The sequence below is a fragment of the Aethalodelphis obliquidens genome, unplaced genomic scaffold (assembly GCF_003676395.1).
Source record: "Aethalodelphis obliquidens isolate GAN/ISIS:26980383/991018 unplaced genomic scaffold, ASM367639v1 scaffold10, whole genome shotgun sequence".
NCBI lineage: Eukaryota > Metazoa > Chordata > Mammalia > Artiodactyla > Delphinidae > Aethalodelphis > Aethalodelphis obliquidens.
This window is the reverse complement of record NW_020837954.1, coordinates 26,576,551-26,590,220: the sequence shown is the minus strand read 5'-3', so window position 1 is coordinate 26,590,220 and position 13,670 is coordinate 26,576,551. Positions and strand designations below refer to the sequence as shown.

At 38.0% G+C, this 13,670-nt stretch overlaps 1 protein-coding gene and 1 pseudogene across 2 annotated transcripts in view; one reads left to right on the top strand and one right to left on the bottom strand.

Moving 5' to 3' along the window:
• The window catches only part of NID2 (nidogen 2), a 78,856-nt gene that overhangs the window by 40,985 nt on the left and 24,201 nt on the right, over positions 1-13,670 (top strand). The window lies entirely within an intron of this gene.
• LOC113622749 (ATP synthase subunit a-like) lies at positions 8,580-11,140 on the bottom strand (annotated as a pseudogene).

Below are 13,670 nucleotides of genomic sequence, written 5' to 3'. Positions count from 1 at the left end.
ACTTGTCTCCTCTCATATAATTAGTGTTTAGTAATAGATTGTAGGAAGCTATCGTAATACTTGAGGAAGGTGATGGGCAGTGTGTGCTTACTTCATGTCCTTATTCAGTTAAGCACTCTATTCTTAATTTGCTACTAAATCCTCCTTTGGTTTTTAGTTTCCATAAAAACCTGCGTGTAGTGAGAAATACATTCTTGAGATAGAAAATGTAGCCCGTTTCTTCTCCCTCCATAGGTTACACCTTGACCTAATGTTTTTATGTACAATTATGCTTACTTTTATTCCTTTTCAGGGCTTGCTGAAGACGGCATATAGACTGAATTAGCCAGGGTTGGTGAGGTTTATCGGGGTTTATGGATTATAGAACAGGCTCCTGTAGAGGGGTGTGAAGCACTACCAAGACCTTTGAGTTTTAAGCTGCTGCTGGTAGTACTCTGGCGAATAACTTTGTTGTAATAATTATTTGGGTTTAGGACTAAGCATAGTGGGGTGTCTAATCCCAGTTTGGGTCTTAGCTGTCGTGTAATTAGGAAATACTAAAGTCACTTTCGTAGTCTATTTTTATTTTAGCTATGGCTTTTTACAGCTTAATTAAAATTTAACTTTACGTTACTCTTTAACACGCTTTCCACTGAATTTCTATTAATTTGGGTTAATCGTTTGATCGTGGTGGCTGGCTCGAAATTTACCAACCCTAGTTAATATAACTTAGTCGAACTTTTGTTTATGGCTTAATTTTAATCACTGCTGTTTCCTGTGGATGTGTGGTTAAGCAAGGTGTTATGAGCTACTAGTCTCAGTGTACTTGACGCCAGGTCCTTTTAAGGATTTAGAGGGCATTCTCACTGGGGCTCAGATGCTTGCATGTGTAATTTTATTAAAAACTAATAGAGGGCTTCCCTGGTGGCGCAGTGGTTGAGAGTCCGCCTGCCAATGCAGGCGACACGGGTTCGTGCCCCGGTCTGGGAAGATCCCACATGCCACGGAGCGGCTGGGCCCGTGAGCCATGGCCGCTGAGCCTGCGCGTCCGGAGCCTGTGCTCCGCAACGGGAGAGGCCACAACAGTGAGAGGCCCGCGTACCGCAAAAAAACAAAACAAAACAAAACAAAACTGATAGAAAGGCTGGGACCAAACCTCGGTGTTTATGGAGTTGATAAATTCATCTAGGCACTTTTAGTGTCTTGCTTTAGGGTTTAAGCTACATTAACAAGTTGTGTTTATATTGTGAAATAACATGTATATAGTTGTATGATTTATGCTAGGTTTAGTATTAAAATTTTGATAAAAATGGTCCATAGATCTAGGGAGATGCCTGTCTATATAAATGGTAGATATCTAAGTAATTCATTGGTACGATTAGGGTTTATTTTCTAGGTATATCCTATTTTGAGCATTGTTTATGTTTGTTGGATAAATTAACTAAATTCTATGTATTTATATGTTTTTGCCTTGTTTGGGGGGTTTGACAGGGCATTATGGGCATGTAGAATATGGGATTTAGTGGGGCGTAAGGAGGGCTTGTTAAACAGGTTATTTACCTGTTCAATGTGTATGTGTATGTATATGTATGTGTGTGTAATTTCCTTATGTCCTATAGCCGTTGACTGAATAACACCTTATGGTTGATGACGTTGGTAAATAATATTCAATTAAAGTCCAACTACAGTTTATTTGACTGTGTTAAGACCTCACGTGGCCATAGCTGAGTCCCAGCATCCCTATAAAAATTAAAAAATACCAAATGCATAAAACCATAGTTATGTGTAAGCATGGGCTGATTAGTCATTAGTCCATCGAGATGTCTTATTTAAGAGGAAAGAGTGGATGATTTTAGGTGAGATGGTCCTGAAGAACCAGATGTCTGATAAAGTTCATTAATAGAAACCCTCACAAGTTACGGGCCCAGAGGAAGAAGAGGGACACCTGCTAAGTGGGGTTGATAGTTTCACGCAGCTTTGCTGATTGAGCTCGTGATCTAGTGGGTATGATATGTATGTTGACTAGAATTGGTTTGACTTAATGTACTGTGTACAATCAATAATATGTACTATGTAATGTACATGCTTATAAGCATGGGGTAAATAATGTACGATTATACATATCACGTATTATGTATGATATGTACATGTACTTATGTAATACACATTATGCATGAAGTACATGGAATTTATGGTAAAAAGAGGTTATTTTAATACTAAGATTGTACTTAGTAATCTTGTAAATGTCCCATAACAAATCTTCAGGGAATAGTTTAAATAGAATTTCAGCTTTGGGTGCTGATGGTGGAGCTGGAGCTTCTTCCTTGAGTCTTAGGGAGATGTGTTATTCTCTTTCCCTGGTTTACAAGACCAGGGTAATAGATATATTGATACTACAAAGACTCTTCATTTTAGGAGATTATTTTCAGTGATGCTAGTTACTGGCATTAGTACTAGAATTAAAAAGAAATATAGAATGGATGCTAGTTGTCCGATAATAATGAAGGGGTGCTCTGTGGGTTGTCCTCCAATTCACGTTAGTGTTAATAGGTCTGCTACTAGTACTCAAAATATGCATTGACTGAGAGGTCGAAATGTTATGCTTCGTTGTTTGGATGTGTGAAGCATTGGGATAAATGCTAGAATTAAGATTGAAAAGATTAAGGCCATTACTCCTAATTTATTAGGAATTGATCGTATAATTGCATATGCAAATAGAAAATTATCACTCTGGCTTGATATGAGGTGGTGTGTTGAGAAGGTCTGCTGGGGTGTTGTTGTCTGAGTTCCTGGTAAGTCGGGTGAAAATAGCACTAATATTATTAGTATTAGAATTAGCAGTAAGGCATCTAGGATATCTTTGATTGTACAGTAGGGGTGAAATGGGATTTTGTCTATATCAGTTGAGATTCCAGTGGGGTTATTAGATCCTGTTTTGTGAAGGAATAGTAAGTGGACAGCTGCTAGTGCTGCAATGATAAATGGGAGAATAAAATGGAAGGTGACGAATCGTGTAAGAGTTGCTTTATCTACTGAAAATCCACCTCAGATTCATTCGACAGGGCTTGTGCCAATATGTGGAATTGCTGAAAGGAGATTAGTAATAACTGTTGCCTCTCAGAATGATATTTGTCCTCAGGGTAAGACGTAGCCTATGAATGCTGTAGCTATGACTGTAAATAATGATTCCAATGCTTCATGTTTCTAAAAAGGTATAGGATCCATAATATAAGCCTTGTCCTACATGAATAAATAAGCAAAGAATTTGCATGTAGATATCAGATAATTCATCCATAGTTTACATCTCAGCAGACATGTGTTACTTACGAAAAAGTAGTTATTGTGTCTGATGTATAATGTATTGCTAGGAATAAACCTGTCAAGATTTGTAGAACTAAACAAAATGCCCAGAAGGGAACCAAAATTTCAACATGATGAAATGTTTGACGGAGCTGGGAGGTCAATAATTGCATTGTTAATAATTTTTATTAATGGGTGTGATTTTCGGATGTTGGTTATTAGTGTTCTTATAGTTGAATTAAAATGATGATTTTTCATTTCATTGGCCATGGTTAGATTCCATGTAAGAATAAGGATAATATACATTGTATTTATTTTAGGTACTATTTTTGTAATTAGTTTTGTGGGCTTTTCTTCAAAACCTTCACCTATTTATGATGGACTTGAATTGATTGTAGGTGGTGGTGTTGGTTGTGGGATTGTGTTGAATTTTGGTGGTTCACTTGGGGGTTTAATAGTATTTTTTACTTATTTAGGGGGAATATTAGTAGTATTTGGTTATATGACAGCTATAGCCACTGAGAAGTATCCTGAAGTTTGAGTCTCTAATAAGACTGTTCTAGGTGTATTTCTTTCAGGGTTGATGATAGAATTTTCAATAGTATTCTTTGTTTTAAAGGATGAGGAAGTGGAGATTGTATTTAAATTTAATGGACTAGGGGACTCTGGGTAATTTATGATACAGGTGATTTTGGGTTTTTTTGTGAAGAGCCTATAGGAATTGCAGTGTTGTATCGCTATGGTTCTTAATTGGTAATTGTTACTGGTTGATCATTACTTATTGGTGTTGTGGCTATTATAGAGGTTACTCATGGTAATTAAATAGAATTATGCTTAGGGCAAGGGTAATGAGGAATGAAAGAAAATATAGTTTGATTAGGCCTTTTTGGTCTGACACTAGTATAGAAAATTTTATTTGAATAAGGGAAGTCGTTTTGGGTAAGATGCTTTCTAGTCAGATTAAATCTAGGAGACATGATGCTGATTTTTGACTCGTTGATAAATTTAAGTAGGTGGGAAGCGGTGTATAATGGGAAATGCCTAAGAGGTTGGAAAATTTGAAGAAATTTGAGGGATATTTAAATTTTAAGTTTTGTGTAGTGGGGCTGATTTCAAATGCCAGAATAAAACCTAGGATGGTCACAGCAAAGGCAGTTAGCTTCAGGTAATCAGGTATTGTTATTTGTGGGATTGTCATTGGGGGAATTTTGCTGGAGGTAATGAATCCAGCAAAGATACTTACAGCTAATAAACGTTTAACAGAATTGATTAGCAGTGGGTTATTTTCATTAAAGTAGAAAAGTGAGGTTGTCCTAATGGTGCGAAGACAATAATGCGAGTGCCATAGACAGCTGTAAGGGATGTGGTGACGAGAGTTATTTGCTGGGCTCAGGCGTTGGTGTACAACGTGTTAGCAGTGTCGATAATTAGTTCTTTAGAGTAGAAACCTGTGAGGAACGGTATTCCTGTCAGTGAGAGACTTCCAATAATGAGGGCCGCTGTGGTAAAAGGTATTGCTTTAAATAAACCTCCTATCTTTCGAATGTCTTGTTCATCATGTAGGCTATGAATAATGGAGCCAGAGCATATAAACAGGATGGCCTTGGAAAAGGCATGTGTGCAAACATGGAGAAATGCTAGATAAGGTTGGTTAATACCGATTGTTACTATTATAAGGCCTAATTGGCTTGAAGTAGAGAAGGCAACAATTTTTTTGATGTCATTTTGGGTGAGAGCACATATTGCTGTAAATAATGTAGTTATGTTTATCCAGACATAATGTTATTGTTTGGGTACATTTATTCTCTGTTAAAGGGTAAAAGCAGATAAGTAGGAAAATACCTGCTATAACTCTTGTGCTTGAGTGAATAGAGCTGAAACGGGAGGAGGGCCTTCTATTGCTGAGGGAATGGCTGGAGGCCAAATTGGATGGATTTTCCAGCTGCAGCCAACACAAGTCCTATTAGAGGTAGGTTTGAGTGATTTTGGTTAAGTATAAAGATTTGCTGTATGTCTCATGAGTTTAAATTAAATAGAAATCATGCTGTTGATAAATAAGTCCAATGTCTCCAATGCGATTATATAAAATTGCTTGGAGAGCGGCTGTATTTGCATCTGCTTGTCCATATCGTCACCTGATAAGTAGAAAAGATACAATTCCGACTCCTTCTCACCCAATGAAAAGTTGTAAAAGATTGTTAACGGTGATAAGAATTAGTATTGTGATAAGAAAAAGGAGTATTTAAAGAATTGATTCATGTGAGCATCTGAGTGCATGTATGACATTGAAAATTCCATAATAGATCATGTGACAAATAATGCTACTGGCACAAATATTGAGAAATAGTCTGTTTTGAAGCTAAGGGTTTGGATAGTAATTCAATGTCAGTTTAAGATAATTATCTCTTGACCTGTATGAATGAATATTATCGTTGGAATTAAGCTGGTGATAAAAGCATATGAGATAGTGGTTTTTTTTACAAAGGATGGGTATGTGTTATTTTGTAGATGTTGGTGTTTGTTATTATAATTGGTATCGTTAGTATAAATAGTATAACTAGTGTGAAAGAGGTAAATAAGTTTATTACTTTTATTTGGAGTTGCACCAATGTTTTGGTTCCTAAGACCAATGGATAGCTATCCTTTAAAAGTTTGAAAAAGTCATACTGTTAGATATGGAAGCATGAATTAGCAATTTTTGCATACTTTTTCAGTAAATAAAAATATTTAGTCTTTTGTTACTAGATTCACAATCTAGTGTTTTTTTTGAAACTATATTTATAGTACAAGGGCCCTAAAATGATTTTGGGGTTTAACGATAGGAGTAAGAGACGTAAAATGTGAAGGGGTTATGAGAGCATTTTCTCATGTGAATGATGGTGGGTATATTTGCCTCATTTTGTTATGATTAATATGTATAGTGAGTATAAGGTGGTAATTACTATGTTAATTCCTATGAGGATAATGGTGATATTTGATCATGGAAAGGATGTTACTACTACAAAGAGTCCTCCAATTAGATTGATAGTTAGGGGGTAGAGCTAGGTTTGTTAAGCTTGCTAGTAGTCATCATGCTGGTATTGGGAGGAATGTTTGTAGACCTCGGGCTACAATTATTGTTCTGCTGTAAATTCGTTTGTAATTTGAATTTGCTAGGCAGAATAATATGGATGATGTGAGGCAGTGGGCCATTATTAGAGCAGTGGCCCCGATATAACTTCAAGGTGTTTGGATAAGAATGACTACAATAACAAGTGCTATGTGACTGTCAGAAGAATACGCTATAGGTGATTTTAGATCTGTTTGGCATAAACAAATTGAACTAGTTATGATTATTCCTCATAAGGAGAGTATGAGAAAAGTGTATGTTATGAAATATATTAGTGGGTTTAGTATTGTTGTAATTCTCAATATACCATAGCCTCTGAGTTTTAGTAGTACAGCTGTGAGGACTATGGATCCTGCAATGGGGGCTTCTACATGTGTTTCAGGTAATCAAAGGTGAAGGCCGTTGAGTATTTTTACTAGAGAGACTATCATACATGCTAGTCATATGAAAATGTTGGGTCAGGAGTTGGCTATTGCCTGTGTTCGATATTGAAGTATTAGAAAATTTAGTAAGCCTGTGACATTTTGAATATGTATTAGTGCTACTAGGAGTGGAAGTGATCCTACTAGTGTATAAAATAAGAAATAAAGTCCTGTGTTAAGACATTCTGTTTGATTACCCCATCGGGTAATGATACTAAGTGTTGGAACTAGTACTGCTTCAAATAAAATATAAAATAAGATTAATTCTGTGGCAGTGAATTTTATAATTAGGAATATTTGTCATGTAATTAGCATGGTAATATATAATTTTTTTCGAGTTAATGATTCTTTGAGGTAGGTGAAATTGGCTGGCTGTTAATTATGGTAAGAGTCATGTTGTTAAAATTAGTAATGGTGCTAATGAGCTGGGGAAAAAGAATTAGTGAAAAGTTGAGGCTATTGTCCTTAAATTGATTAAGAAGAAAAAGGCTATGAGACTAATAAGCTATGGACTGTGGTATTAATTCAGATTATGTTGTTCTTTGATAATTATGTTAGTAGTATTAGTATAATTGTAGGAATAATAACTTTTAACATTGGAGGAGATTAAGATTTTGTACATAATCAGTGCCATATGTGTTTGATACTATTACTCGTAGGGATAGTCCGAGTGCGGCTTCTCGAGCTGAGAACACTAGCAGAACAATTGGTATTATGCTGGCTAGGGCAAAATGTGTATTTAGGATTACCAGCGTTGCTATAATGAATAGTGATGATATTATGCCTTCAAGGCATGATAGTGAAGATAGTAGGTGAGATCAATATATTAATAATTCTATAAGACATACTGTAAATATTATAATAATTATATACACTAAAAGCACTTGGTAATTATGAACTTAATCATAATCTAATGAGTTGAAATCATTTCGTTTAATTACCATATTCAGTTCATTCTAGTCCTTTTTGGGTTCATTCATTAGGCTAGGCTGATTGCTAGTAATAAAATTAGGAATAAAGCTATAATGAGTATTGTTTTTAGATTATTTGTCTGAGATGCTCAGGGTAGGGGGTAAAAGAGCAATTTCTAAATCAAAAAGGAGGAATATAATGGCTACCAGGAAAAATTGTATGGAAAAAGGTAGACGTGCTGATCCTATAAGGTCAAATCCGCACTCATAAGGACTTGTTTCTTCTGTGTAAATAGTTAATTGGGGAAGTCAGAATGTGATAAATACAAGTAGTGAGGCTAGTGCTATGTTTGTAATTAATGTCAATATTAGAGTTATTCTTTTTCGGATTCTACTGAAGCCAATTGATTGTAAGTCAATTGTACTATTTAATACTAAAACAATAAGATCCTCATCAATAAATGGGTACGTAAAGGAATAGTCATACTCCATCTACAGAACGTCAATATCAGGCAGTGGCTTTGAAGCCGAAATGGTGGTTAGATGTGAAGTGATGTGGTTTTTTGTTTGTTTGTTTGTTTTTGCGGTACGCGGGCCTCTCACTGTTGGGCCCTCTCCCGTTGCGGAGCACAGGCTCTGGACACGCAGGCTCAGCGGCCATGGCTCACGGGCCCAGCCGCTCTGCGGCATGTGGGACCCTCCCGGACCGGGGCACGAACCCGTGTCCCCTGCATCGGCAGGCGGACTCTCAACCACTGCGCCACCAGGGAAGCCCCGTGAAGTGATATTTTAATTGATGTAAGAAGCAGACGATAAGGAAGAGCCAAAAGTTACACGCAGTCTGTGGAATCCTGTAGCTATGAAGAAAGTTGACCTGTATACCCCATCTGAAATTGTAAAGGATGTTTCGTAATATTCTGAGGCCTGTAGAAATGTAAAATAAATGCCTAGGGCGACTGTGTTAAGAAGACCTTGGAGTATGTGTTTTCAGTTTCCTTCTATGAGGCTGTGGTGAGGTCAGATAGTGGATACCCCAGAGGCTAATAATACAGAGGTATTAAGAAGTAGTACTTCTAATGGATTTAGAGGACGGTTGCCTGTTGGTGGTCAGCATCCCCCTAGTTCAGGTGTAGGGGCAAGGCATGAGTGGTAGAAGGCTCAAAAAGAAACTGGTAAAAAAAAAAAAAAAAAAAAGGACTTCTGAAATAATAAATAGGATTATTCCATATCAAAGTCCTTTTTGAACACTTGGTGTATGATGGCCTTGAAAAGTACTTTCTCAGATGATGTCTTGTCATCACTGATCTATTGATAAGGTATTAGTTAGTAGGCCTAGTGCTAATAATAATGTTGAAGTGAAATCATGTAATTAGGTCTGCTGTTGTTAGAAGGGCTGAGAGAGCTCCTGTAAGGGGTCAGGGACTGGGATTTACTATGTGATATGCATGAGTTTGGTGGGACATTATGTATTGTCATGTAGGTAAAGATTTGCTAGTAAGCTAAATGCATAAACTAGAATTATTGCAATGGTGAATTTGAGGATAGTAAGTAAGACAAGGATAGGAAATGTAATGAGAGCTGTGGTGGTGCTAATACTCAGCAATGCTAGAGTCACTCTTCCAATTAAATGAATCAATAGGGGTCCTGCTCTGATGTTAGCTGTTAATAGTATGGCTAAAGCTGTTGGTTGAATGAATAAGCTAATAGTTTTGATGACTGCTAGCATAGGAATAAGAGGAACCAGTGTTCCTTGTGGTAGAAAGTGAGCTAAGCACGCTTTTGTTTTGTGATGAAAGCCTGTAACTACAGTTCCTGCCCATAGAGAAACTGCTGTTCCTAATATTATTATTATATTCCTAATATTATAAATTGCTATTAATATTATTGAGAATTGTGTAGTAGGTATAAATGAATGTGGTAATAGTCCTAATAGATTTGTTGATCGAATAAATAAGTGATGTTAAGTATTAGTGCTCAGGTCTGTCCTTTGTGATTGTGAATAGCTATTATTTGTTTCAATGTGAGTTGAACTAATCATTGTTGAATTGAAATTATACAATGGTTAATTAGTTGATTAGATGTTAGGAATAAAATGCCTGGGAATATAATGATTAAGATAACAATAGGAAGTCCTATTATTGTTGGGGCAATGAAAGAGGCAAATAGATTTTTGTTCATTTTGTTTCTCAAGGGGTAGATTGTTTTTGTACTTTGGTAGACATCAACGCTGGATTTGAATAATAAGTATATTCTGAAATTTTTAGTTGGAATGCAATAAATAGGACTAGAATTATTAATAGAATAGTAATAAATCATGTTGAAGTGTTGCATTGTGGCACATCATGAAAGGGAGTTTTAACTCCCAGTCTTTAACTTAAAAAGGTGAATGCTATTTAGCTTCTTAAGGAATTTATAATATTGATGAGGATCATTTTTCAAAGTATTTTAGTGGTACTAGTTCAAGGACGATGGGTATAAAGCTATGATTTGATCCACAGATTTCTGAGCATTGTCTGTAATATAGACCTGGTCGTGGTGATATGAGAGTTGTTTGGTTTAGGCATCCTGGAATTGCCTCTGTTTTTACGCCTAATAAAGGCACAGCTCATGAGTGTAAAATGTCTTCTGAGGAGGTTAGTATTCAGATTGTTATTTCTGTAGGTAAAACTACTCCGTTGTCTACTTCTACTAGTCGTAATTCTCCTGTTTTTAGGTCTGATGTTGGAATTATATAGGAGTCAAAATTTAATTCTTCATAGTCTGTATATCATAGCTTCAGGATCATTGGTGTTCTGTAGTCTTTACGGTAAGGGAAGTGTTATGTAGTCCAGCATGTAAAGCATTTGTAATGATGGCAGGGCAATTAGAATTAGGATAATGGCTGGTAAGATTGTCCAGATGGTTTCTACTTCTCGTGCATCTATTGTACTTGTATGTGTTAGTTTAGTTGCTAATATGAGTAAAATAATATAGAGGACCAAGGAGCTGATGAAAAATATGATTACTAACGTATGATCATGAAAGTGTAGTAGTTCTTCTATAATGGGTGACGCTGCATCCTGAAAACCTATGTGGAGAGGATACGCCATGGAGACATAAACATAAAACATAAAAAGGAATGAAGCACTGTTACATGGTACAATATGGACGAGCTTTGAAAGCATTATGCTAAGTGAAGGTAATGAGTCATGAAGGATAACATATTACATGATTCTACTTATGTGAAATACCCAGATAGGCAAATCTACGGAGGCAGAAAGTAGATGAGTGGTTGCCTAGGTTGGAGGCATAATAGTGGGATAGGGAGTTGATTGCTAAAAGGTACAAGGTTTCTTTTTTGGGGGGGGATTAAAATTAAAATGTTCTAAAATTAATTGTGGTTGATGGTTACACAACTCTGTGACTATATTAAAAATTAATTGCGCACTTGATGTTTCTTCAGTTTTTTCATTTCCATTTGCATGGAATGTGTACTTTAGATGGGTGAATTACATGGTATGTGAACTGTATCAATTTGAAAAAACAGTTGTGGGGAAAAAAACAAAACTCTAAAGCAGTGGTTCTTATACTTCAATCATCATTAGCCTCACCTGTGAAGCTTGATTAAAAATCTGGATACGGGCTTCCCTGGTGGCGCAGTGGTTGAGAGTCCGCCTGCCGATGCAGGGGACACGGGTTCATGCCCCGGTCGGGGAAGATCCCACGTGCCGTGGAGTGGTTGGGCCCGTGAGCCATGGCCACTGAAGCTCTGGATACAAATGTTCTAGATCTATCAAGGAACTACAGGGCATGAGGGACTTTAAGTGCATATTATTAAGTGAAAGAAGCCAGTCTGAAAAGGCTTTGTACTGTGTGATTCTAGACTTTCTAGAAAAGGTAAAACTGTAGAGACAGTAAGTAGATCAGTGGTTGCCAGGGGCTCGGGGGGAGGGAGAGAGGGATGAATAGGTAGAGCACAGGGGATTTTTAGGGCAGTGAAACTATTCTGTATGATAATATAGTGGTGGATACACATCATTATACATTTGTCAAAACCTATAGAACTGGACCGCACAAAGAGTGTATGCCAACGTAAACTATGGATTTTACTTAATAACAATATATCAATATTGGTTTATCAGTTATAACAAATGTACCACACTAATACATGATATTAATAACAGGGGAAACTGTGCAAATTGGTAGGAGATAGCTATGGAAACTGTACTTTCTGCTCAATTTTTTGGTAAACCTAAACCTGTTTTAAAAAAGTATGCTAATTTTTAAAAAATGTTCTAGGCAAGCCAGAGGATGAGCCTGGGAAGTCAGGGAACTCTACAGATGTGAAATGACCTTGTCAGATCAAGGGAGCATTTTAATTCTCAAAACCAGTAGGCAGTCTTCCCCTAGAAGAGGCACATGAGGAGAAAGAATGTTTCCCTTGTTCAGTTCCGTATTGATACTGCTGAGCCCAGAATCCATACCTCAGAGAGGCGAGTCTGTAACTGGAGAGTCTGTGCTTCACCGCTGGAGCTGAGGGCCCCTTAAGCCTCCTTGGGCTCGATGTGCAGCAGTCACTTCAGCAGTATGATAACAGGAGATTAAGGTAAGAGGACAGGGCTCCTCCCTAGGATGTAGAGGTGATTTGAAACGGGAATCCTGAGCTTGTTGGTGTGGTTTGTTGGTTTGGTTTTAAGAAATTGGGTTGGGGGGCGCAGCCATTGAGTGTCTGAAGAAGGGGTCATACGGTAGTGAATTAATAGTATAAAAATGTCAGCTGACTTTACAGGAACACGTACCTCAGAAGGAAGGAAAAGATCTCAAGGAGAGATTTCAACAAAAACACCAGGGGAAAATGACCTTCACCTTTGAATGTCCAGTTCAGCCCTTTGCTGGGTGTAGGTGTCTGATCTGTAAGAAGATCAGGAGAGCCTCCCAGCCCTCAAGGTCTCATTCAGACTCTGGAATCATGTAAGGAAAAGACAGATCTCTGGGTGTATCTTTCCTGGAGACACAGCCAAAGGGAGAAGTAGCAAAGGGTCAGAAAGCCAGCAAACTGGCAGGTACCAAGTTGCTAATTTACCCTTAGAGTTGCATGATTTTTCCCTTCTACCCAGGTCAAATAATAATAATAATAATAAGTAGTAGTGCTAGTAGTAGCAAAGGACAGTCTTCCTGATGCCAAGCACTGTTCTAAGTACCTTGCGTGAATTAACTCATTTAATCCCCACCACAGCCCTACCCAGTAAGGGAATTATTACTCATTTTACAGAGACTTCGGTGTAGACATGAAGTCATCTGCCTGGTCACAGCTAGAAGTGTTGAGCTGGGACTCGAACCCAACGCCAGCTCCAGAGCCCACTGTTTCCCCCTCACGGCACCGCGGCTCCACGTCGACTCCACAGACCCCGCAACTGCCTCGTGATATAGACCAAACTTTAAAAGAAGGAACGTGGGGATTTACCCTTTGGGTTTTAACCCTGCTCATCCACCCCTACAGAAAACAGCAATACTGTTCATTCTACCCGAATAGGAGAAAAATGGGGAAGAAAGAAGAAAATTTATTAAAAGGAAAACAAAACACCACCTTTTTTTTCTTTCCCCTCGCAGTGCATGGCAGTATTGTCTCAAGAGCCTTTGCCTTTTTCTGGAGGGAGCGTTTATCTGGCTGGCATGCGCGCGAAACAACACAGCTGCCCCACCTGACGTGGGAGCTCCGGGTTCAGCGTCCCGGGTTCTAGAAGGAGTGTCCAGAACCTCCACAACCCTCCAGTCAGCCCCCTGCCCTCCCTGAGAGTTTGAGCTTCCCGTACGGCTTGGCTGGTATTGGTGGGTTCACAGGGCAGGATCCAGGAACACTTCCTGCCTTTGCTTTCGCGCTCAGCTCTCCAGCTGAGGAGCCTTTGGGCAGAGGGCCATGCATTGAAGCTGAACGGACTGTTCCTTTAAGGAAAACCACTCTTCCCCTCT